Raw genomic sequence first — 27,951 nt, 5'->3', positions numbered from 1 at the left:
ATCAACTATTCCTCTTAACAAGACTTGCACCTCTTCCTCATTCATTGGACTCCCCAGCTTTTAAAAAGGGAACCTGGTGCTTTGCCATATTGCCCTATCCTTTGTATTTGCTACATTATTTCCCTTTTCTGACTTCCCTTTTTGGACCTTGGCCTTCCTAATGACTTTGTTCTTGTCTGATAAAGTGGTATCTTGATTTCTAACCCCTGTTACTGACATCAGACTTGCCTGTTACTACAATCTTATCTACTGTTCTGGTATTGAATTTCGATAATCTGGCCTGCCTCTTGAAAATGTCCAGTTTCTCCATCTAAAACAAAGTATTTTTCACAATAGTTACATAGTTGGTAAGGTTGAATAAAGACATCATCCCATTCAGTTCAACCTGTGTGGGTGTGTATTTGTGGGTGTGTTTGAATTTATATCACTACCGTTTCCCATGTCCCATCACTGAGATGCCCATTTAAAGGTTTGTTGAAATTATCGACACTTCCTGCTGACACCACCAACTGTGGAAGGGGGTTCCACATCCTTACCACTCCAACAGTAAGTAACCTCTTACACAATTTCAGCTTAAATCTCTTCCTGTCCAACTACATTGAGTGGCAAGTGTCTATTTAAGTAACCTGAGACTAAATAGGTTTCTCCCTATGCTAGAATCACCATTTAGATAATTGTATATTGTGATCATATCTCCTCTTAAGCGTAAATGGCAGACAGTTATTCATTTATATCTCTTTGGAGATTTTGTTCCTCTGTAATGCACATGGGGAAGTTGTTTAAGTGGTTTTATGGATTAGGATTTTATTTTTAGTTATAAATAAAATTGTGCAGCAGTATTTAGAGTGTCTCCTTTTTGTTTTTATATTGATCTTATGAACTCTTTGGCTAGCATGCTGTGGGATGGCCCTATATGACAAACTATATACTATATAAGTGTCTTCAGTTGCTCTTTCAAACCTATGTGTCCTACCATCATCATCAGACACTTTCATTTTGAAACAGGTAATTACTCCCAGGCATTCCTATACTTATCCTGGTTTTGGGTGAAATCTCTGTGTCTATGCTTATCATTTGCAGCCCAACAAGGCCTCTCTGTCACAGCAACAGTCCCTATATGGGGTCCTAGCACCTTCCTATTCTACCCAAAGAAGGAATTTGATTTCTACTTTAACACCCTGACATTCACTGAAATACTACAGGAATTACACAAGGAAATGATTTAACCTCATGGCCTCAAGATATCTTCCTTTCTTCTATTCCCGTTTTGTTACTTCCAGACATCACAGCCAAAAATAAAACCTAATTTTTCCGCTTTACTTAGCTAGTCTATCCACAACTGCCATAAGCACCTATGTCACAGAAAGACTGCTACATATTAGCATTTGCAAAGCTACCGGAAAAAAAGCTAAATGAAACCATATGACTGTTTCTGAATCCCAAATACTCAATGTAGGTCATTTACTAACCCCCCCCCCCCCCAAAAAAAATCCAATTTGAATGGTAGGGCGTTTACATTCACTCAAATTAGGCTTTGTACATCTTACAACCATTTCCTCCCAGATGGACTTTTCAACTTCAACTGTTAATATTTTTTTAGACTATATAGGCTTTTGTCTTGGAATTGAGATATTACAAGATGTTGGGGTGTGATATTCTGAAGCTGTTAAAATACTAAGATCATTATGGTTACTAGAGGAGAGCATATGTGCACTCTCAGGCCTAAAATTGAATTGGCCCCTTGTGTGATATGTGTGTTCAATATTCCTACTAGAGATTCCTAGCTCATGACTTCTAATTTGTAGTCCAGGGTGCTGATATTACAGCCTTCCATAATCCTTACTTCATATTTAAACTTAACCATCTAGAGCAGGGGTCTCCAAACTTTCTGACCAAAGGGCCAGTTTACTGTCCTCCAGACTTTCGGTGGGCTGGACTATGGCCAGCAGGAATAGGAGTTTACTTTAGGCATCAGTGGGAGTAAACAGTGCCCTATCTTTGGTATTAGGGTTAAATAGTGCTCCATTGATGGTGTCAATGGCAAGAATTATGCCCCATTGTTGGAGTCAGTGGGCAGAATAGTGTTCCCTATCAGTGAGATGAAAAGTGCCCCAAAAGCCAGAAAAAGGCAAGCAAAAGCCTGCATCTGGCCCACGGGCCTCACTTAAGAGACCACTGATCTATCATATTTGCTGATTCTGCCCTGCCATCATTTATTCCTGTCAATTAAAAGTCATTTCACCCAACTACTTGCTACAAAAATTTTTGTTGCCTAATCTATGTGCACATAAGATCTGGGTAACTAATTACTATTTGAGAACTTCACATTAAACAAACATAGAATGCCATCATCAAAGTGTGTTAGTCTTGGGTCTGTGGCAACAGGCTAGATTTACCCTAGAAAATAGGAATCTTTTGCCATAGGATAAAGACAGTAATATGCATAGCAGTGTTTCTACAGTATATGCAACATCAGGTTTTTACTTGACAAGACTATTTAAATGAACTCTATGACATGGAGGTAGAAATACAGGGTGGTATATCAGTAGCTTTAAATGGCCTCATGACTTAATACACTAGTGACCATATCCTGTATATAAAACTAAGTGCAATTGGATCTCATTGGTATTATATACAGTATACTATACTGAATGTTTATACATATATATATTTATATACATTATATTACCAAAAGTATTGGGGTGCCTGCCTTTACACGCAAATGAACTTTAATGGCATCTCTTATGGCGTCACCATACCAAGACATTTTGGACAATTTCATGCTCCCAACTTTTAGGGAACAGTTTGGGGATGGCCCCTTCCTGTTCCAACATGACTGAGCACCAGTGCACAAAGCAAAGTCCATAAAGAAAGTCTACTGACAGCAAGAAACCACAATTCATACATAGACCTGTGGATTGCTAAAGCTCAGTGTCAAAAGTTTGCATTTTTCCCTTACATTATGTTGCATGCAGGAAAAATAATCTGTTTGCCTAAATCATTAGTGTGACACTGGGTTAACACCAAGTCAGGTTTGTATAGGCATAAATGAGAATAATGCATTTTTTTTTCAGAAGTAAAACATTATAAATTACATGGTACACACACTTACTGTTAATGTTGATTTTATTGGCATACCAATGGCATCCCAGTCTTAGTCGGTAGGGTTCAATATTGAGTTGGAGGAACTTGACTGGCCTGCACAGAGTCCTGACCTCAACCCCATAAAACACCTTTGGGATAAAGTCTACTGTTGTCAGTAGACATTCTTTAAAAATGTTAGGGGAAATAACCAGACTGAGCTCCAGTGCACAAAGCAAAGTCCATAAAGAAATGGATGAGCGAGTTTGGGGTGGAGGAACTTGACTGGCCTGCACAGAGTCCTGACCCCAGCAAGATAGAACAACTTTGAGATGAATTATAGTGGAGACTGTGAGCCAGACCTTCCTATCCAACATCAGTGCCTGACCTCACAAATGCACTTCTGGAAGAATGGTCAAACATTCCCATAGACACACTCCTAAACCTTGTGAACAGCCTTCCCAGAAGAGTTGGAGCTGTTATAGCTGCAAAGGGAGGACCAACTTAATATTGAACCCTACAGACTAAGACTGGGATGGCATTAAATTTCATGTGCGTGTAAAGACAGGCGCCCCAATACTTTTGGTAATATAATGTGTGTGTGTGTGTATATATATATATATATATATATATATATATATATATATATATATATATATATATATATATATACACACACACACACGCACATAACAACAATCTTTTTATTCCTATTGCCTGGTAATAAACCCAAGATCTTCCTAGAAGGCCAACTGGATAGATATAGCCCCACCAAAATTCACTGGCACAGCTTAGCATCAACACACATGCCTAGAGCAGTCCCTGCTGAATTCTACAGGGGCATCTTTTGAAGAAGGTGGATCTGCTCGGGTATTTGAACATCTCACCCTTTATAAGTCACAGAACTCATACAAAAACTCAGTTCACTCTTCCACACCACAGACAAGTTTGTCATTGTTAAAGCAAAAATGCAGCTTTTGCCCAAATTTGTAAATTAGTCTTCAGTTTCTTAAATTACTTTTTTTTTAATGTAACATATCCATATGGCTCAAGGGATATAGTGGACAAACATACATTGTTAATGAATGGATTGTTGCCAAATCATAGCCCTATAATTGTCTACTATAGTGAAAGGATTATAATTGGTATATAATGATATAGAGAGAGGTATCTGCAGAAATTCAAAATTCTTCCTCCTCTATTATAGTAAAGCAATTATACAGTTATGAAAAAGTGTGTGTGAACCATTAGATAAAGCTTATCCTATTTTAGGAGCCATTGAAGCAGACATCCAGCAAATTCTCCTTATCCCTCTGACCTAATCCAGCCCCCCCCCCATGAAGAAAAAAATGTAAAAAATAAAATCAACATTTACAGTAGTGTGTGTACAATGTAATTCAGAATGCTTTCAGTTGCACACTTCTGAAAATAATTGCATCATTCTCATTTCTGCCTATACAAACCTGACTTGGTGTTATCCCAATGTCACACTAATGATTTAGGCAAGCACATTATTTTTCCTGCATGCATCATAATGTAATGGAAAAATGCAAACTTTTGACACTGAGCGTTACACTCCACAGTGCTATGTATGAATTGTGGTTTCTTGCTGTTGGCAGACTTTCTTTAAAAAATGTTAGGGGAAATAAGCAGAATTGTGATAACAATGTAAAATTTGGGCTCTAATTTTTTTACTTTTTCTCATCCAAATAAAAAATAAATATCTGTCTTTTCAAATCTGCTAATGAAAGTCTCAATTGTCCCAAAGTACATTAGGATAGACTGAAAAAGGAAATGGTTTTAAGGTGCAAGAATCAGCAGGTGAAAAGAAAAAATATTAAAAAAAAACCCCATGCACCCACCACTTCAATATATTACATTTTTGTGCTTTTAATTTGGTGAAGTACTGCATAGCAGATTAGATTGAGTTTTCTGCAGTCAGATCATTAAAAGAGCAATGTTGATGGGTTCTGATTGGCTGTTGTATTTTGCTTTGCACTTGGTTTGGCCCTGTCTTTAAACTGGAAAGGTTCAAACCATAGCATTAAAACAGAATTTTTAAATTCTTTTTTTAAAGTTTTTAACATGACAAAGTGAAAAATTACAACTAAGACAAAATAGAAGGTCCACAAGCAAGCAAGAAGAAAATGGGACATATGTATAGGTCGCTGAAGGCATAGGTTTATATAAAGACAACATACAGGTCTATAAATGATGAACTGACTGCCAAAGAAGTAAGACATTTATGGGATAGCAATCAGCTTGCACCGATGGAATTTGGATTGATGTGTTTGTACAGAGCAGTATTTTATCCTTTTACATGTGAGTGCAATTTTACTTTATAATAAGAGTGGTGACTGATTTACACTGGAGCATAGATCCCCTGTTGTGTTTCCTCTGTGTGTTTACGTATGGATGTCTGTCATCAGTGTTAACCATAAAGCTGCGTACACACAAGCGGAATGTCCAACAGAAAAAGTCAGACTGAAGCTTTTCATCGTCTATTCCGATTGTGTGTGTGCCTCATCAGACTTCTTTTTCGAAAATTCTGACGGACCTAGAAATAGAACATATATATTTCCGACGGAACCAATTCCTATCGGGAAAACCGCTCGTCTGTATGCTGTTCCGACGGACCAAAAACGACGCATGCTCTAAAGCAAGTACGAGATGGAAGCTATTGGCTACTGAACTTCCTTTTTCTAGTCCCGTTATATGTGCTGTACGTCACTGTGTGGGACGGTCAGACTTTGGTTTGACCATGTGTAGGCAAGACCGATTGAATAGAATTCCGTCGAAGTTCTGTTGGAGAAACCTTCGGAGTTTATTCCGACGGCAAAACCGGTCGTGTGTACACGGCATAAAAAAGTGTCTTACTGAACAACCATTGGAATTCCTTTGGAGCTTAATGTGGAAGCGACTGAACACCTTTGTATGCCTGGGCTTAATCTACAATTAAGTTGTGTGCCTTGAAGTGTGCCAGGGATATTAACTCATGTGGTCCATGACCTGTCTATTAAATTAGAGGGTCATGGAATTCTGGTAAGCTTTTGAAAATCTACCCTTGGTGGTGGCTTATTTCACTGGTGTGGGGTGCACTATCCTGTCTCGTTCCTTGAGTGGATTATCAACAGGATTGGATATTGAGTTATAATTGGATTTTTAAAATTATTTATCCAATTTTTTCTTAATATTTTGATTACATTTTCATATTTTACTTTGTATACACACAATAAGTACTTTATTTTACTGAAGCACAGCACATTGTTTTATAGATACTTCAGGTATCTGTGCCATGGTCCCAACCCCAGAGTGTGGCAACTGAAAACATATAATTGATTTTTGTAAAAAAAAGAAAGCTTTTTTTTTTTTTTTTAACTCATCTGCAAATTTATGCTTGGGTTGTATTAGCTGTCATTTTATTCTCACTTCATGCAAGAGAAGTAAGGAAGCCAGATACCTTTAGTGAATGGCCAAAATATCCACCAAGGAATCTGATGGCATCTACCAACATGGAAGATGAAGAATGAGCTGTATAGGGTGACAACTATCCAAAATGTATTGGTACATTTTCAGTCCCAGGATATTTTCCACTGAAAGCAGTTGTCCAGCATAAACAGCGACAAAAGACTCTTCTATATATGTAGCACTTTAGTGACCATACTCCACGCACTGAACTTAAAAATATGGTTGTAATCACGATGAACAAGTACACTGTTTATATAGGAGGAATCTGAGAATATACATTGAAATTAGAAAGGGGAAGGAGAAGTTTGGATTGGAAACCGCAACAGCCCCCTTAACCACTTGAACAATGAGACTGTGGAATGTGTTCCAGAGGTAACTGAAATCTTGTGACATAACTGACTAAATGGGTTGTTTGCTTTGGAAATAGAACCCTGGAAATACAGGGAAAAAAGCTTCTAAACTTGCTGAGTCTGCATTTTTTCCCAAGCAGAGTGCAATGAATGAAAGTAATACAGAAAGTGCAGATGTGGATATGTTTGTCATTCATGCATTAGCTTGTATAAAAGAATGTATAAAAGGCAGCTCCCTTTCTCCACTGTGGAACTATGTGGGGGTTACTATTTTACGGTGACCACACCACATTCCACAGCCTAAGGTATGGCTATACAATGAAAGCTTTGTAGTTTCCTAGACACTGAACATTGGCGGCTGCATGGCCATTTTATAGAGGTCTGTGATCTAAAGTCTGCTTGAAAAATATCTGGGAACAAGTGCTGGTCTGAATGTGTAAATGTGATGCTTTTTATATTTTACTTTGCAGTTTACAAATATTAAGTAAAAAATATTAAGCAACACAATATAATACAATTATATAAATAAAAATACAAAATAGGCAAAAATCCTGCTTCGTCTTCTATTACCTCCTCCCTGAGAATCCCTCTAGGTATACAACCTAATAAAAAAAAAATAATATACTTATGACATATTTTACAAATTACATGTTGTCATTTACCAAAAAACACAAAAAATTAGCAAATGATTCAGGCAAAGTTGCTAACATTTTTTGCTACAAAAAGCGCAAACAACAGGGTGCCTTGCAAAGAAGATAGTAAATACTCACTTTTATCACTCTAATCAAAGGAAATAATCCACTGAAGTCTCTTTGGAAACCAACACTTCCAGGAGTGTCAATTTCCTGATCCCCCCTTGTGAAAAAGAATGGAAACTGAAAGTTAGATCCCTTTCACACTGCGAGCTCCGGCCGTTAGTGCTAAAGCACTTCTCGTTTTAGTGGCACTTCAGCGCTGTTTAAGTGGCGCTTTTGCACCGCTTTTTGGCAGCTAGCAGGGGCTTTTAACCCCAAAAAGGGGGTTAAAAACTCCAGTTTTGCAGCTTTTTGAAAATGCCTTTAAGGCGCTTTGAAACCACCGCCCATTCATTCCAGTGGGCAGGGCATTTTGGGAGCGCTAAATACACTTTCCCAACCTTCCCCAAAGATGCTGCTTGCAGGACTTTTCGGAACATCCCGCAAGCGCACCGCCCGAGTGTGAAAAGTCACACTGGAATGAATGGGAGGCGCTTTTAAGGCACTTAGCAGAGGCTATTTCTAGCGCTAAAGTGCCTGAAAACCGCCCCAGTCTAAAAGGGGTCTTAAAATCCAACTGAACCTTCAGTTTAAATCAGTTGAACACATTCCAGGTGCATAAGGTGGGGACGGAAAGTATTCAGACCCCCTTAAATTTTTCACTCTTTGTTATATTGCAGCCATTTGCTAAAATCATTTAAGTTCATTTTTTTCCTCATTAATATACACACAGCACCCCATATTGACAGAAAAACACAGAATTGTTGACATTTTTGCAGATTTATTAACCTCCCTGACGGTAATCCCGAGTGTGGCTCGGGGTTAAATTTCAGTCCCATTAGCGGTAACCCCGAGCCACACTCGGGATTACATTGCAGGATCCTGGTGCGCTTTACTTACCTTGTCCCCAGGATCCTGCGATTTCCCCCATAGTGTCCGTGGGCTGTGTCTCCTCTGAAGCCTTTCTGTGCCAGGCTCCATCCCCTGCGAGCGGCGCGATGCATGGGGGCGGAGCCTGGTGGCAAATTCAAAAAATTTAAAAATCATAACACATACAGTACTGTAATCTTACAGATTACAGTACTGTATGAAATCATTTCACATCCCTTTTGTCCCCAGTGCTTTGGCCCATGCCCTGCATGCAGTTTTATGTGATATATACTGTTCTTTCTGCCTGGAAACTTGAGATTGTCTATAGCAACCAAAAAGTGTCCCTTTATGTCAAAAGTGGCTTTAGATCAGCTAGAAAACAGCGATAGTAAATTAGATCACTTGCAGAATTGAGCGATAGTGAATCATGGGGAAATGTATTTTATTATTATTATATTATTATTTTTTTTAATTATTTATATATTTATTTATTATATTATAATTTATGTTTTTGTGTTTCAAACTTCATCATACCCGGGATATCTACTAGACTCTTGTTTGGACAGATTTAAGTGTGTTATTGTTAAGAATTACAGGCCTACAATATAAAACGCCAAATTTCCATGCAAAATAATTGTACCGCTTTCAGCACCTAAAATCCGAAATAATCATACCGCCAGGGAGGTTAAAAAAGAAAAACTGAAATATCACACGGTCCTAAGTATTCAGACCCTTTGCTCAGTATTTAGTAGAAGCACCCTTTTGATTTAATACAGCCATGAGTCTTTTTTGGAAAGATGTAACAAGTTTTTCACACCTGGATTTGGGGATCCTCTGCCATTCCTCCTTGCAGATCCTCTCCAATTCTGTCAGGTTGGATGGTAAACATTGGTGGAGAGCCATTTTTAGGTCTCTCCAGAGATGCTCAGTTGGGTTTAAGTCAGGGCCCTGGCTGGGCCATTCAAGAACAGTCATGGAGTTGTTGTGAAGCCACTCCTTCATTTTAGCTGTGTACTTAGGGTCATTGTCTAGTTGGAAGGTAAACCTTCGGCCCAGTCTGAGGTCCTGAGCACTCTGGAGAAAGATTTCGTCCAGGATATCCCTGTACTTGGCTGCATTTATCTTTCCTTCGATTGCAACCAGTCGTCCTGTCCCTGCAGCTGAAAAACAACCCACAGCATGATGCTGCCACCACCATGCTTCACTGTTGGGACTGTATTGGACAGGTGATGACCGGTGGCTGGTTTTCTACACACATACTGCTTAGAATTAAGGCCAAAAAGTTCTAACTTGGTCTCATCAGACCAAAGAATCTTATTTCTCACCATCTTGGAGTCCTTCAGGTGTTTTTTAGCAAACTCCATGCGGGCTTTCATGTGTCTTGCACTGAGGAGAGGCTTCCATTGGACCACTCTGCAATAAAGCCCAGACTGGTGGAGGACTGTAGTGATGGCTGACTTTCTACAACTTTCTCCCATCTCCCGACTGCATCTCTGGAGCTCAGCCACAGTGATCTTTGGGTTCTTCTTTACCTCTCTCACCAAGGCTCTTCTCCCCCGATAGCTCAGTTTGACGGCCAGCTCTAGGAAGGGTTCTGGTGGTTCCAAACGTCCATTTAAGGATTATGGAGGCCACTGCGCTCTTAGGAACCTTGGGTGCAGCAGAAATTTTTTGTAACCTTGCCCAGATCTGTGCCTTGCCATAATTCTGTCTCTGAACTCTTCAGGCAGTTCCGTTGACCTCATGATTCTCATTTGCTGACATGCACTGTGAGCTGTAAGGTCTTATATAGACAGGTGTGTGGCTTTCCTAATCAAGTCCAATCAGTATAATCAAACACAGCTGGACTCAAATGAAGGTGTAGAACCATCTCAAGGATGATCAGAAGAAATGGACAGCACCTGAGTTAAATATATGAGTGTCACAGCAAAGGGTCTGAATACTTAGGACCATTGTGATATTTCAGTTTTTCTTTTTTAATAAATCTGCAAAAATGTCAACAATTCTGTGTTTTTCTGTCAATATGAGGTGCTGTGTGTACATTAATGAGGAAAAAATGAACTTAAATGATTTTAGCAAATGGCTGCAATATAACGAGAATAAGAGTGAAAAATTTAAGGGGGTCTGAATACTTTCCATCCCCACTGTAGATCCCAACTGTCCCTGATTTGGAGGGACTGTTTCTCATATGAAACAATCTCCCTCTGTCCCTCTTTTTTTTTCTTCTTTTTTTTTTTTTACAAAGCGTCACTAAAGAAGAGATTGAACTATAGATTATTAAGAGAGCAGAATGATAGAAGTGGCATTACCCTCTGTCCCATTTCCTCCACATTTGTCCCTCATTTTGGTATATAAAATGCTCTTTTTTTCCAATTTCTAAATTGCTGCATTTGTATATTTCAAAAGCCAGTATACAGGAATAGTAGTGGTAAAAAAGGCACTTGTGGGTTTAACTATTCTTTTTTTTTAATTTATTCTCCTTTAAAGTGGTTGTAAAGACACAAGGTTTTTTACCTTCATGCATTCTATGCATGAAGGTAAAAAACCTTCTGCATGCAGCATCCCCAGCCATCCTAATACTTACCCAAGCCCCCGCTCGATCCAGCAATGTCCACAAAAGTCTTGCCTCTCTGGCGACTCACACTCCGGATTGGCTATTGGCAGCAGCGGGAGCCATTGGTTCCCGCTGCTGTCAATCACAGCCAGTGAGCCAATCAGAAGATGGAGGGCGGGACCAAACTGTGGCTTCATATGTGAATGGCCACACAGAGCAGCAGTCTGGCTCGTAGCAAGCTGCTTGCTGTGGGGGTACCCGACAAGAGGGAGGAGCCAGGAGTGCCGGCAGGGACCCGAGAAGAGGAGGATGTGGGCCACTCTGTGCCAGTGGCGTCACTAGGGTTGGTGTCACCCGGTGCCGAAAAAATTGGTGTCACCCCCTCCTCCACCAACTACCTCAGTACATACCCCCCTCCACTAACTACAGACCCCACTCCATCAATATAGCCCCCCTCCCTTAGTACAGACCCCCTTCCATGAATATAGACCCCCCCACTAGGTACAGACTCCCCTCCCTCAGTACAGACCCCTGCTCAGTGCAGACCCCCTTTCCTCAGTATAGACTCCCCACTAAGTACTGACCCTCTCCCTCAGTACAGACTCCCCTCCCTTATTGTAGACCCCCCATCAGTACAGACACCCTCCCTCAGTGCAGAGTCTGCAGACCCCCCTCCATCAGTATCAACCTCCCACCTCAGTGCAGACCCCCCATCAGTACATACATCCCCCCCTCAGTGCTTACTCCCATCAGTATGGAATCCCCCTCTCAGTGCAGACCCCCCCATTAGTATAGAATCCCCTCTCAGTGAAGTCCCCCCATCAGTATAGAATCCCCCCTCAGTGCAGTCTCCCCCATCAGTATAGAATCCCCCCTCAGTGCAGACACCCATCAGTATAAAATCCCCCCCTCAGTGCCAACCCCCATTAGTATAGAATCCCCCCTCAGTGCAGAGCCCCCATTAGTATAGAATCCCCCCTCAGTGCCAATCCCCATTAGTATAGAATCCCCCCTCAGTGCAGAGCCCCCATTAGTATAGAATGCCCCCTCAGTGCAGAGCCCCCATTAGTATAGAATCCCCCCTCAGTGCAGACCCCCATCAGTATAAAATCCCCCCCCAGTGCCAACCCCCATTAGTATAGAATCCCCCCTCAGTGCCAACCCCCATTAGTATAGAATCCCCCCTCAGTGCAGAGCCCCCTTTAGTATAGAATCCCCCCTCAGTGCAGAGCCCCCATTAGTATAGAATCCCCCCTCAGTGCAGAGCCCCCATTAGTATAGAATCCCCCCTCACTGCCAGCCCCATTAGTATAGAATCCCCCCTCAGTGCAGAGCCCCCATTAGTACAGAATCCTCCCTCAGTGCAAAGCCCCCATTAGTATAGAATCCCCCCTCAGTGCAGAGCCCCCATTAGTATAGAATCCCCCCTCAGTGCAGACCCCCCATTAGTATAGAATCCCCCCTCAGTGCAGACCCCCATTAGTATAGGATCCCCTCTCAGTGCAGACCCCCCATTAGTATAGAATCCCCCCTCAGTGCAGACCCCCCATTAGTATAGAATCCCCCCTCAGTGCAGACCCCCCATTAGTATAGACACCTCCTGCACATGTCCACCCACATATACATAAAGTTTACAGACCTCAGAACAGCGTGGACAGATACACACAGCCCTGTGTGTCCCTCGGGCTCCTCCTCCTCTTGTGTGGATGTAAACAGAGAGGAGGGGGAGGCGGCTTCAGTCCGCTGCGCTGAGGGACACAGCACAAGACTTGAGGCGCAGATCAGGGCAGCGGGCAGTGTTAGCAGTGCGTGCCGCTACCTACAGGTGTCACCCCTCTGGCGGGTGTCACCCAGGTGCGGCCCGCACCCCCCGCACCCCCCGCACCCGCCTAACAACGCCACTGCTCTGTGCAAAACCACTGCACAGAGCAGGTAAGTATAACATGTTTATTATTTTAATGAAAAAAAAATTGAAACTTTACAATCACTTTAAGGGGGCGTGGCAGGAGGTGTGTCCTGTGCCTACATACTTTTGCTAATAGGTGTCCCTCATTCCCATCTTTAAAAGTTGGGAGGTTTGCAAGTGCAGTAAAGCAAAAGGTGTTTCTTTCCAAAGCAGAGTAGAAAGCCTGTCAGCAGTGGTGGCCCCCCTAATCCATGCGCTGGCCCCTAATCTACATGCAGGGCGCCGGATGCATGGATTTCAATGTGGCTTTTTTTTTTTAAGCACAAGATTAGAGCCTATTTAGAGGTAGAGGTATTAATTGGCTTCAAAAAAGGGAGGGCTCGGGGCGCACAGCACTGCGCCCTGAGCCCACCCAGTTGTGTGACAATAGCGAATTAATCAGGAAAAGGGTCCTAAGACTCCTGTGTCTCAGGACACACTTCCCCTTGGGCCAGGAGGAGAAGCAACGGCCCAGCTCTTCCTCCCCCTGCTCCTAAGGTAAGGCCTCTGATCATCACCTTCCTGTCCGTCTCCAGCGGGGGGGGGTGTCAATCGCCGCATCCCTGTCCGTCTCCCATACGGGGGGGTTAGTTTGCCGCCCCCCCCCAAAAAAAATATTGAGCACCGGCCGTCACTGCCTGTTGGCATACTACAGGGTGGGACCCTTACTGCAGAGGCCCACCATGCCCCCTACTGATTGAGACCTGTAACTTGTAACACTGCATTCAGCAAAGCTCAAACTTACCACTAAATTTAGATCTCTAGTTGGCACTCACTAGGGTGGTGTTTTGGACCTCTGCAGAGAGATACTGCTTCCACACAGGGAACTGACATTTCTACTCAGGCAATGACTGATTCTTAAAGGAAACAAACTTTTTTTGTCTGAGGCCCTATTCACATTATTGCATAGCAGGAACGAGCGTTCCCGCCACACCATTTTGACATGCAATTTTCACATGATCCTGCATGCCGCATGTGCGTTTGTCACCGGAAAATAAATTCCTACTGCTTTTCAGGCATCAAGCTTCACGTGATTTGTGAAGGCGCAGTTTGCAGTGCAATCCTGTCCAGCAACAATCGCAGCAGAATTGCATCACGTTTGAAGTGTCATTGAAGGATAATGTCACCCAAACGTGTGTGGCTCGTTGGGCTGCCATTGTCACAGGATTTGAGATCACAGGCAGAATCGTGATTCTGCCCACGATCCTGAATCGCGGGGTGTGATGAGGCCTGCGAAAATAGGTAAAAATATTTTGTTCTGTAGTTGACATTTATCTACAGGCCCTCAAAGCAAAATAAAACAGTATAAGAAGCACTGTCACTTGGTCTTTTAGCACTGGACGCTGATACAGTATGTGTGTTTTACTATGTTCCGCACCCATAAATTACTGTATACTGGAAGTTTGACAGTATCAGGTAAATGTTTGAATAAATCTGTCCAGATAAAATCTCGTACTAGGAAACATGAATGGGTCATGCCTGCAACATTGTGTGGGAAAACACCCTCTGTCTGGAAGGCGAGAGCAGAAGCACTGCTAAGAAAAGTACTTGTGAGACACTTCCCTCCGGCAAGCCACACACAGAGCAAATTTCTTTCCTGCAACCACAAAGGCGGAGGAAGCTGTCCCTGCTGGGAGAAGACAGTGATTATTGCTAGCGTCTATACCAGCTGCTAGTGATAATCGCAAGTAAATTCAGCAGGCTGGTTGTACCCATTTGATCGATCAATCAACTTGGTACATTCAGCTTGCCCATACATGGTTCGAATCTCAGCCGGTTCAGCAGGAACCGGCCAAGATTCAATCCGTCTATGGCCAGCCTAAGCCTCTGTGACATTACCCAGATAGTTCAGGGACAAAGCTAGAATCAGAAATGGCACTGTAAGTGACATAGCTTCATACTGGTTATTGGAAAAAAGCTGTAGATTGATACCGTGGATCAGAGGCGTAACTAGAACCTTCAGGGCCCGGCTGCAAGAAACCATGAAGGGCCCCTCTGGCTCCCCGACTGGGACCTTTCCCACTGATCCAAGGGCCCTTTACTCCCATTGTGGGACCCTTTATTACGGTCCCGCAGCGGGCCACCTTCCTGCCATCTTGGGGTGGCAGAATGCCAGAACCCAGCTGCAAGTGCAACCTTTACGACCCTGGTAGTTCCGCCACTGGTGTTTTTTTAGTTTGGTTTATTTATTGTTTGTTTTGTTTATTTTTATAGTTTTTTTTTTTTATAATTTTTTTATCTTTTACATATTTCAGGACCCCTGTTGGGGGGGTGTGATGGAACCGTCACACACTCCGCTTGAGTGCTTCCGTCAGTATACCACTTCCTCCAGTCTGAACATAGAGAGCAGATATTATAGCCAATCGTACAAGACTAGCCGACAATAGTGTATGAACATGGAATACTTTTATAGAAACTCAAACAGAATATATATATATACCCCACAGGAGGACATTCCCTTCCTGATCATATTACCCTAACAATACAAGCTGTAACTAAGAACATAATTAACAATTAATAATGGGACAGACATGCTTAGCAGAAAACAAATAGCACCTTCAGACAATAGCAGGAGACCTCCGGTAACAGACTGTTCGACTCCTACATTGAACAGAGGCCAATGTGACCAGCTCTTTCAATGAACATGTATAGTTCAGAATCAACACATCAGGAATAGTCTTTATATATTTCTTGAGAGATACTGTTGATAAATATTGCTGCCTCATCTGAAGTAATCCAAACCACATTCTCAGTTTCCATTAAGTAGTTTTTCATACTTTTCTCGGTCAATCTGTGCCCCTAATAGACACAGGGTAACTTAGACATAAGAGGGGCATGGGGAGCTGAAACCAAGTGAAGCTGGGTTCCACGGGCACCCTGCCCAAAGTGACTCCCGTCACAGCGGGCTTGGGTGAAATATCAAGGGTTTAAACAGAAAAAGGGAACGAAGACAGATTCTACTGTCCCTTTCTCTGCAGCTTCACAGAATGAATGAACAATGAATGTGCAGTGCTTCCCATTCATTCTTAAACTGAAGCATAGTAAACACAGTTTACTATGCCCCAATTATGAAAAAAAACTCTATTAATGACTGACTCTATTAATTAAAACAAGGAAGGGGCCGTTAAATGACACATTTACCGCCACCTTTCCCGATCTCCATCCTGACAGATCCCCTGTAGCAGCCGGGGGAGGGGGAAACCCGGCAACGCTGGGGGGGGGGGGGGGTGCAGGGAAGAACACAGAGGCTGGAGAACAGGGATAGAGAGGCGGCAGGAGTGGCATGTAAAGGAACCGATGCCCTCCATTTCCCTCCTGCTGCTGCTGAATATCTGCAGGAGGGAGAGAAGGAAAAGCAGGCATTCAGTGGCTAAATGGAGGGATCGGTTTCTATACATGCTACTGCCCTGCGCTGCCCTCCTATCCAGGTGTACAGGGATGCACAGGCCCCCTGGAGCATGGGGCTGGGTCGCAATGGCATCCCCTGTATGTATGCAGCTGCCGTGGCTTTATACTCTCATCCCTTCTGCTAAACAGTTAGGGCTCCTAAAGGGATAACAAACCCTCAGTTTTTAAGCACGTTCATTAACTGATTTAATCACTCAGACTGCTATCACACTGAGGCACTTTACAGGTGCTACAGCGCTAAAAATAAAGCCTGTAAAGAACCTCTCCTCTCACTCCAGTGTGAAAGCTGAGTGCTTTCACACTGGAGCGGTGCGCTTGCAGGACGGTAAAAAAAGTCCTGCAAGCAGCATCTTTGCAACGCTGTAAGAGCGGTGTATACACCGCTCCTAAAGCGCACCTGCCCATTGAAATCAATGGACAGCGCCGCTTAGTGGGCATTTTAACCCTTTTTCGGCCGCTAGTGGGGGTTAAAAGCACCTTGCTAGCGTCTGAATAGTGGCGCTAAAACGACGGTAAAGCGCCGCTAAAGATAGCGGCGCTTTACCGCCGCCGCCGCTAAAGATAGTGGCGCTTTACCGCCGACGCCCCCAACGCCTCAGTGTGAAAGTACACTTACAGAGTATGCAGCTTTGTCATCTTTTATTCCTTGCCTATGTTCTAGTTTACACTGATATAATCACACTGCCCCAGGTTTCCTGTTTTAGGTTGGCTCCTCTCTCTTGCAACCTCTTATGGAGTCATCCCTACATGCAGGGACTAAAGCTGTGTCTCTCTACACTGTGCAACAATAGAAACACACAGCCCCATAGCCTAGGATGACAAGGAACTCCCCTGCTCCTTCCTCCACTTTCCCCTCCATTCTCAAAGCTAACAGACCAACTGGAGACTGCACTGTCCACTGCATACCTCCCAACATTTTGAGATGGGAATGAGGGACACCTACTAGCAAATGTATGTAGGCATAGGACACTCCCCCTGCCACACCCCTTTAAAAGGAGAATTAACAAAAAAAAAAGGGTTAATTAAATCCATAAGGGACTTTTTTTTACCATAATTCCTTTATATTGGCTCCTAAAATTTACAAATGCAGCAATTTAGAAATAGATGAAAGGTTTAGCCCTGGGAAACGCTTTTTGAAAGATAAAAAGTGCATTTTATATACAACTATATAGATCAGACCAAAATGAGGGACAAATGAGGGGGAAAGAGGGACAGAGGGACATTGCTCCAAATCAGGGACAGTCCCTCGAAATCAGGGACAGTTGGGAGCTATGCCACTGTTAACTCTTTCCGGTGAAGTTCAGGGAAGCAGCACTGAGAGAACAGGAGCCAGCACCATTGAAAGTTGTAAACTGTGATTGCTGGGGTAAGAATTTTAACAAATAGTTTACTAGGGAATGTTTATTTTAATGTGCTCAGTAGGTTAAGCTAAAAATGCCGTGGGTTTAACACATAATAGATTTGACCCCTTAATGTTTTTTAAAGGAACCTATCATGAAAAGTGAAGAAAAATTGGCAGCCAATATTATTATCAGTCATTTATAATACTTACTGACACATTAAAAGCCAGATCCCCAGTGATCATTATCCACAGTGTTTGAAAGATATAAGAGCACATATGGTTGCAATTATAGCACACAACATTTTTAAGGGTTTAAGACATGGATATGTAAAATATTTAAAGCACAGCATCTTGTTATGGGCACTATTATTCAAAGCAATATGTATTAGAAGTTGTAATATTGCTGATCTGCTTTTAAAACATAACTGTTGAATCAACTGTGACTTAATAAATAATTGCAAAACTTTTTTCCCACCTGTGTTCCATGTGAGAAATTTCTCTTCACTTCCTGTCTCATAGCCAAAACAGGAACTGGAAATCCCTACAAATTGAGAGAAGCCTGGGGTGTCACCAGGGACACTGGAACTGGCCATTGGAAGATTTCCCCGCTATCCCTGTTCTGGGGACAACCCAAAATATGGAATTTTGCTTGACTTTCACTCTCAATGATAATGGTAAGCAGGACAAATAAAGAGGGTGGACCCCAACAGAGACACACACGGCAATAAAAACCTGACAGGTGTTCTAATCCCTCCCCACTTTATTAAAAAAAAAAAAAACATTTTTGCCTTTACATATACTTTTATACTTTAATACTTCTGACAGACTGATCTAGGCCAGCCTTTTTCAACCAGGGTGCCCAGGCACACTGGGGTGCCTTGAGGTTTATTCAGGGGTGCCTTGGCGAAATGCCTAAAAATTGCCCCAATATTGTATACAAGCCAGTGGATGGACTAAACCTGCCTTTTTAGTTACACAAAGCCACCGGTTTTCATTGTGCACCATTACAACGTTCCAGCTGCCAACCTCCTAACGACCAATTACATCATCAGTTGATAGGGAGGATGTCAGTTGCCTGTATATAATCCTTGTTTGACCCTCCCTTACCTCTCTCCATCAGCTTTGGGTTCTCATTAGCTAAGTGATGGAGAAAAACTGAGGGAGAAGAGAAACATTGGAATACTAGTCAGTACCAGTTTGTAAAAGTGTATTTGCTTTGGAAGAATAAATCACCTCTAACGTTGGGTCTCCTACGTGTATTGATGTTGCTGCATTATGTAAAACTAGAATAGTTTTTACATTTTAGAATGGGGCGCCTCAAGACTGTCCATAATATTGGAGGGTACCTCAAGATTGTTCATCATTTTAAAGGGTGCCTTGAGTGAAAAAAGGTTGGGGAAAAATTGATCTAGAGCAAGGAAGTAATAATTAAAGCCACAAAGACTTGGTCCAACTATTTGTACTGGATCAGACACCAAAAAAGCAATGAAGACTGAGAAACAGCATTGCAGCCAAACAAATTCTCAGAAACAAATGTCAGCTCTGACAGCTTTTTTGTTTACCTTTTTGTCTCATGACAGATTACATTTATTGTAAAAAAGAAATCTTAGGAGGCTACATTGTAAATTCTATTTGTTTTTTGGGTATCCAAACATAAGGCACACATTAAAGAATATCTAAACTCAAAAACAAATATTTTATGTACTGCTGCTTGCCAATCTTTGGGTGCGTTGGCTGAATTTGTTTTCCATTTTCCCTTTATTTCACCCAGTGATTCAGCTGGTAACACACTTCCTGTCTTAGGGTGGCTACCCTCAGTCCTCCACTCAGTCTATGGAGGAGCTACCCTTAGACAGCAGCATTCTTTTTTCTTTTCTTTTTGACAGTGACAAACTTCCTGTCTTAGGGTAGCTTCTCTATCTATGAAGGAGCAATGGAGACACCCTTGGACAACAGCACTGTCTGGATAGGGGAGTGTAAGATGAACTAGTAGATTAAGATGGACTTTGCATAAGTGATTAACACATTAAAGGGCTTGTAAACCCTTGTCAGCCCTGTAAGATTTTACCCCCTTTCCTTACCAGAGCATTTTTTGCGATTAGGCACTGGGTCGATTTAGCTGACAATTGCGCGGTTGTTTGAAGTTGTACCCAAACAAAATTGACATCCTTTTTTCCCCACAAATAGAGCTTTCTTTTGGTGGTATTTGATCACCTCTGCAGTTTTTATTTTTTGCGCTATAAACAAAAAAAGGCCATCAATTTTGAAAAAAAAAGCAATATTTTTTATTTTTTGCTATAATAAATATCCCCAAAAAATACATATAAAAAAAACAAATTTCTTCCACAGTTTAGGACAATATGTATTCTTCTACATATTTTTGGTAAAAAAAAAATCAATAAGCGTATATCGATTGGTTTGCGCAAAAGTTATAGCATCTACAAAATAGAGGATAGATTTATGGCATTTTTATTATTTTTTTTATTAGTGGTCTGCGATTTTTATTAGGACTGCGACATTATGGCAGACACATCGGACACTTTTGATACTATTTTGGGACCACTGTCATTTATACAGCGATCAGATCTACAAATAGCCACTGATTAATGTATAAATGTCACTGGCAGGGAAGGGGTTAAAAACTACGGGGCGATCAAGGGGTTAAGTGTGTCCTAGGGAATGATTCTAACTGTAGGGGGGATGGGCTCACTACAACATGACAGAGACCACTGCTCCCAATGACAGGGAGCAGTAGATCCCTGTCATGTTGCTAGGCAGAACAGGGAAATGCCTTGTTCACATAGGCATCTCCCCGTTCTGCCTCTCACCGCAATTGTGGGCCCCCAGCGAACATCGAGTTCGCTGGACCCGCAGGCATACTCCCGCGGCGCGCCCGATAGGCGGCAAATTCAAAGGTACGGGTATGCCCATTTTCCTGCCTGTGCCATTCTGCCGACGTACATCTGTGTGCGGCGGTTGGCAAGTGGTTAAAAAAAATAACAAACATGTTATACTTACCTGTTCTGTACAATGGTTTTGCACAGAGCAGCCCCAATCCTCTTCTTCTGAGGTGCCCCACTGCCGTACCAGGCCCCTCCTCTTTATTGGGTGCTCCCACAGAAAGCTACTTTTCATGGGACTACTCTTGCGGGCTTGCTCCTGAGTCCTGCTGCTGGGGCGGTTTCACGGGCAGCTGCAGCCAGGGCCGCTGATAAGGCAGTACAACCAGCCCTCCTGTACTGGGCTCCATCAGTTTAAAAGGGGGGCCCGGGCACCTGCCGAGCAGGAAGGCTGACTGTACTGCCTTATTGCTGACACCTCTTGTGGCTCCCCATGTAGCGATGCCGGCTTCACCTCCTCTCCCTCTATGGTTGCACAGTAAGGGGATTAATTCTAGTAAGTGCACCTCCCGCCCCCTTTCCATCGCTATGATCATCGCCACCCCCCTGCTGTTCAGGCCCCCCCCTTGTGCCCTTTCCCTAACAACACTGCTGGCTTCCCTCCTCTTTTCTCCCTCCCGCTGGGAGCTGCTAAGGGCACACAGTGGGGTCACTTTAGGATGGAAACCTCATTCACACACAGAACTTTATTTATTAACTCAATGCAGTTTTATATTTTTGATTTAGCAGGAATTTTGTTATATTTATGTCCACTAATAATGATTTTAGATTATTTTTAGCGAAAATGTAATTTATTATTTTCAGGGGGGAAGGAGGGCCCTGCCAGGTAGGCTGTACGGCCCCCATGATTTTAAACAGCAGCCCTGGCTGCAGCACAGAAGGTTTTTCACCTTAAGGCCCCTTTCACACTGGGGCGGTGGGGGCGTCGGCGGTACAACAGCGCTATTTTTAGCGCTGCTGTACCGTCGTTCTTGCAGCGGTATTCGTCCGCTAGCGGTGCGGTTTAAACCCCCGCTGGCGGCCGAAAAAGGGTTAAAATCCCTCGTACAGCGCGGCTATAGCCGCAGCATTGCCGCGGTATAGCCGCGGTGTCCCATTGATTTCAATGGGCAGGAGCGGTGAAGGAGCGGTGAATACACCGCTCCTTCACCGCTCCAAAAAAGCGGTTTGCAGGACTTTTTTCACCGTCCTGCCTGCGCACCGCTTCAGTGTGAAAGCCCTCGGGCTTTCACACTGAACAAACAGCGAAGGCTGTTTAGGGGCGGTTTGCAGGCGGTATTTTTAGCGCAATACCGCCTGCAAACCGCCCCAGTGTGAAAGGGGTCTTAAGCATGCATTGAGGTGAAAAACCTTGAGGCTTTACAACCACTTTAAAGTGGACTCCTGCTAAAATATTTTAATCAGTTAAATAAACTGTTTTTTTTTAAGATTGTACATACATGAATAAAAGCTGATCATTTTAAGCACCCCTGTCACTTTTAATGGTTTGTCTCAGCCCTTTAACTGCTACTTTTGTCAGACAGCTTTACATCTGAGAATTGGCAAACTGACATATATTTCATTTCTTTTTGAGATTCTTACTGCTTTAAGGAAGCCAAAACATGTAAGCATAGAATTTGCAGGTTGTAAAACAGTGAATGTGATGGCAGACAAAACAAATAATCCTCTTCCATGACACAACCATTATTGATGGCAAGATGGCTGACTATTGGATGAATCTGTGTAGATTGAAAAGGTTTGTCTCAACCCTCTAACTGCCACTTTTTCTGGACAGCTAGGTTTGTTAAATACCAGGGGAAAAAGTCTAAAAAGGAAAACAAATGTAGCCATCACATTAAGGATTGGTGAGCTGAATTTTTGCTCTGAGGATTAGTTCTGCTTTAAAGTAATAATGCCATGCATATTCCATAATCTAGAAATGCCTGTATAGTCCATAAGGTATGAATATTTCATACACTATAAATGCCTGTATATTCCATAAACTATAAATGCCTGTATAGTCTGTAAGGTATAAATGCCATGTATATTCCATAAACTATAAATGCCCATATAGTCCATAAGGTATAAATGCCATGTATACTCCATAAACTATAAATGCTTGTATAGTCCATAAGGTATAAATGCCATGTATATTCCATAAACTATAAATGCCCATACACTCCATAAGGTATAAATGCCATGTATATTCCATAAACTATAAATGCCTCTATTGTCCATATGTATATTCCATAAACTATAAATGCCTGTATAGTCCTTAAGGTATAAATGCCATGTATATTCAATAAACTTGAAATCCCTGTATATTCCATAAACTATCAATGCCATTATAGTTTAAACTAAACAATAAATGCCATGTATATTCTATAAACTAAAAATGCCATGTATATTCCCTGTATAAATGTCATCTACAGAATATTCTATTCACTACAGTATATCATAATTGATAAATGCCACCTATAGTCTTTAAACAATGCCATCCTTAAAGTATAAATGCAATGTATAGTCGTTAAACAATAAATGCCCTCTATATTCTATAAACTATAAATGCCATCTATATGCTATAAACTATAAATGCCATCTATAAACTATAAATGAGATCTATATTCTATAAACTATAAATGGCAATGTATAGTCTTTAAACAATAAATGGCATCTATATGCTATAAACTATTAATGCCATATCTATAAACTATAAATGCCATCTAAATTCTATAAACTATAATTGCCGTTTATATTTTATAAACAATAAATGAATAAATTAGGTGACTTGTATAAACTACAAATACCATGTATATTCCACAAACAATAAATGTCATGTATGGGTTTAAAATGACACATGCCATGTTCAGTCGTCTATAAATAATAATAAATGAAGATGCCCTCTATAAAGTGCTCATGCCTCTCTCTGCGTCCATCACCCCCTCCTGTACACCGATCTCCTGGGGTACACCTTCCATTAAATAGCCCAATTCCCAGAGCAATCTGCATATAATTAGCAGTAGATGTATACTATAAAAAGTCTACAAATAAAAGAAATGGATTTCTCCATCTGCAACAAAAATCCTCCGCTTATGAATGAACCTCCACACATCAGGCTCCGTACAATGATTGGAATGAATTGAAACCAGATGTCAGCATGACACCAATCATCATGAATAAATCTCCTATGCCATCTAGTATGAGATGGATCTTCAGGCTGTGCCTGCTGTCACCTGCCCTCACTATATACATCCATGTATGCCCAGTATATATGTCCAGGACCCGCACACACACCCGGAGCCCACTGACACAACCCACGTGCAGTAGTACAAAGCACGATGGTGTGAATGCTCAGCCCTGTATGCGATCAGACAAAGACACAATACCTGGGTGGCGGTGGCACTGGTGGTGGCGGTGGCGGTGTGGTGTCACTAGCGGTGTCACTGGTGGTGTCGGCTGTGTGTCCGGGCGGGTGTGCGGTGTGTTCAGGCAGACTCGGATCGCAGCGCCCCGGGAGTCTTCCGTATCATTTGCCCATATAAGGAGACGAAACATCCCACTCTCTCTCTCTTTTACATCCCATCTGCCGTCTAACACTTTCTCTTTTTCAGAGCTTGTCCCCTTTTATCATGGGGAAGATGAATGTCTGTCCTGGAATGTGTCCTGCCATCGCACCTCAGCGTCTTTCCCCTCTGTCCTCCTCCATCAAACACCAAGCAGGCCATTGTCTTCATCCAGGAGGACCTTCATGGAGGACCTTCACATGGAGGATCTTCTCTCTGGTGCTCCTCTGATGGTTATACTGGAAGACACCTATCTGAAGTATGTGCACAGGACAATGACTGACCTAAACATTCTCACCATGGCTCAGCAACCCACAATTTCATCACTTAAAGCTGAACCCCAGTCTTCTGGACTGAAATTGCTTCCTCTGCTTTTACTGCACACTGTGAGCTTCTAGGACACAGTCAGTGCAATTCAATAAAATACTAGTGACATTTTTCTGGTGATATGACCCTTCAAAATGGCCTGTGCCGGATTTGAAAATCCTTGCTATCCATTTCAGTAGCTTTATGGACACGCCAAGCACTGACCGCCAATGTAAGTGCACACTGAGTACTGACCGCCAATGTAAGGGTGCACACTGAGTACTGACCGCCAATGTAAGGGTGCCCACTGAGTACTGAACGCCAATGTAAGGGTGCACACTGAGTACTGACCGCCAATGTAAGGGTGCCCACTGAGTACTGAACGCCAATGTAAGGGTGCACACTGAGTACTGACCACCAATGTAAGGGTGCACACTGAGTACTGACCACCAATGTAAGGGTGCACACTGAGTACTGACCACCAATGTAAGGGTGCACACTGAGTACTGACCACCAATATAAGGGTGCACACTGAGTACTGAGTACAATAAAAGGTGCACACTGAGCACTGACCACCAATATAAGGGTGCACACTGAGTACTGACCACCAATAAAAGGGTGCACATTGAGCACTGACCACCAATATAAGGGTGCACACTGAGTACTGACCACCAATGTAAAAGTGCACACTGAGTACTGACCACTAATGTAAAAGTGCACACTTTGTACTGACCACCAATGTAAAAGTGCACACTGAGTACTGACCACCAATGTAAAAGTGCACACTGAGTACTAAACACCACTATAAAGGTGCACACTGAGTACTGAGCACCAATGTAAGGGTGCACACTGAGTACTGACCGCTAATGTAAGGGTGCCCCCTGAGTACTGACCACCAATAAAAGGATGCACACTGAGTACTGACCACCAATGTAAGGGTGCACACTGAGTTCTGACCACCAATGTAAGGGTGCCCACTGAGTACTGACCACCAATAAAAGGGTGCACACTGAGTACTGGCCACCAATGTAAGGGTGCACACTGAGTACTGACCACCAATGTAAGGGTGCACACTGAGTACTGACCACCAATGTAAAAGTGCACACTGAGTACTAACCAGTGACCACCAATGTAAAAGTGCACACTGCGTACTGACATCGACTGTAATGCCTTGTACACACGATTGGACATTCCAACAACAAAACCGTGGAATTTTGTTTGAAGGTTGTTGGCTCCAACTTGTCTTGCATACAAAACAGTCACACAAATGTTGGCAAACAATTACGAATGTAGTGACGTACTAGACGTACTACGTGCTTTTTCAGCTCTATAGTGCCACCCTTTGGGCTCCTTCTGCTAACTTTGTGTTAGTAGAAGTTTGGTGAGTGTTGATTCGCGCTTTTCAGTTCGCGTTTTTCATTTTGTGCTTTTCAGTTAGTTTCTGAATGGCCGTTCCTCAACCAGACATGTTGCGGAATCGGAGGAGATAACATGTTATTTATTATTGGCCGTGGAGTTATTGCTTTGATATTATTTTTTTGGTTAAATAATGATTTGATTTGGTATATTTTCTATGTTTTTGGATGCATAGAATGCACTTTTTGGTTAAGTTCTATTGGCAGATAGCATGTCTAATTTTTTTTAATGTACAATAAAAAAAATGTGTAGAATAATACTTGGCTATGTGTTTTACTTCAAATGACAGTTTGGAAGTAGGTAGTTACATTTTAAAAAATACAATGTAAAATTAACAAGGGACACCAACATAGTTGTATCTTTGTTCTTAAAAACTATGGGATAATGGTGTTGTGGTAACTTGCACAAATAAAAAAAAAACATAATAATATTATTCTAGATATCACTAGAAAAAAAATGCCTTTGAAAATTTGTTTGCAATAACTCCATCAGTATCACCAGTAAAGCAGCTTCATTATTATCCCATTAAAGAAGAAAAGAATCGTGTGCTGCATTTGGAGATTTCATAATTTGCCACGTCACGAATGTTAATTCTCCATTACAAATGCTAGTTTAAAAGACTGACCGCTTCTGGCTCGTCCTTGCTTCTGAGCATGCGTGTTTGTACTTTGGACTTTTGTACACACAATCTGAAAATCTGACAACACACATTTGTTGGTGGAAAATTTGAATACATGCTAGCGGTCGTTGCAATACTTTCTGTCACACCGTATTTGCACAGTGGTCTTACAAGCGCACTTTTTTGGAAAAAATACACTTTTTTGAATAAAAAAATAAGACAACGCTTAAGTTAGCCCAATTTTTTATATTGTGAAAGATAATGTTACGCCAAGTAAATTGATACCCAACATGTCACACTTCAAAATTGCGAATTGGAATGGCAACACATTTTTACCCTTAAAAATCTCCATAGGCAACATTTAAAAAATTCTACAAGTTGCATGTTTTGCATTACAAAGGACATCTAGGGCTAGAATTATTGCTCCCACTCTACCAATCGCATCGATAACTCACATGTGTGGTTTGTTTTCATATGCGGGCGCTACTCACGTATGCGTTCGCTTCTACACGCGAGCTCGTCGGGACGGAGCGCGTTTAAAAAATGTTTTTTTCTTATTTATTTTACCTTTTATTTTTTATTTTTACACTGTTCTTTAAAAAAAAGTGTCACTTTTATTCCTATTACAAGGAATGTAAACATCCCATGACAGGACCTCTTAAATATGAGGCCCCTTTGAGCCCCAGCGGCTGATGTGATACATAACCTGAGGATGGGCAAGAGGACTTGTGTTGCCATGGACTACATAGATGCCTTGTATGATGTATTTGGAAGGGTTGAAACTACTGCTGACCTGATGTATAAATTCAACCACACTCACCAACAGAAGGGAGAGAGTCTGTCTGAATACATCTCCAGGATGCTGCATTAAATCATCCTCAAAGCATTAAATCATCCTCAAGAAGGGCATTGACCCCAAAGATGTTGACCAGACCCGTCTGGACTGGGTTCTGCACGGGGCCCAGCCCAATCCTATCATGTTGAAGTTATTGCTGAAGAGAGCTCAGGTGGTACCCACCTAGCCTGAATTGATAAGTGAGGTACGAGAGGAAGAGGCTCTGTTGGAAGAGAAAAGTCAAAGATTGAGAGAATTGCACTCTACTGCTGGGAACAAGGAGAAAGTGGTGGTCAGAGGTGTCCATGCAGAAACTGAATTCTCCGATGACGATAGTGGAACTGAGTCTGAACCAATAGGGTTGGCCCTTCCTAACGTCTATAAACCAGTAGCAGAACTCGGGCCGACCGAATTGATGGATCAGGTAGCTCAGGCTCAAACTTAAATGTATCATGCTGTAATGCGAGTGATGGAGACCCAAGCAAAGGTCCAGGAGCAAGGGACTCATCCAAGTGAACAAAAACTGTACCAGGAGTGAGAAAAGAGATGTTATGGATGCGGAGAGGTTGGACATTTCCGAG

At 42.3% G+C, this 27,951-nt stretch overlaps 1 protein-coding gene across 3 annotated transcripts in view; it reads right to left on the bottom strand.

Annotated features, from left to right (window-relative positions):
- FHL2 (four and a half LIM domains 2) overlaps positions 1 to 24,483 on the bottom strand; it is a 98,468-nt gene extending 73,985 nt beyond the window's left edge. The window contains exon 1 of one of the 3 annotated variants that reach the window (XM_073614745.1): positions 24,307 to 24,483. The gene's annotated coding sequence lies outside the window, so the exon portion shown is untranslated. Of the gene's footprint in view, positions 1 to 24,017; positions 24,275 to 24,306 lie in introns of those variants that run through there. The other 2 variants (XM_073614746.1, XM_073614744.1) reach the window with 2 other exon arrangements.
- Positions 24,484 to 27,951: the final 3,468 nt, after the last annotated feature.

Source organism: Aquarana catesbeiana, linkage group LG02, assembly GCF_042186555.1.
Source record: "Aquarana catesbeiana isolate 2022-GZ linkage group LG02, ASM4218655v1, whole genome shotgun sequence".
NCBI classification, from domain to species: domain Eukaryota; kingdom Metazoa; phylum Chordata; class Amphibia; order Anura; family Ranidae; genus Aquarana; species Aquarana catesbeiana.
Note: the sequence above shows the minus strand (reverse complement) of the source record. Positions and strands in the feature narration are given on the sequence as shown.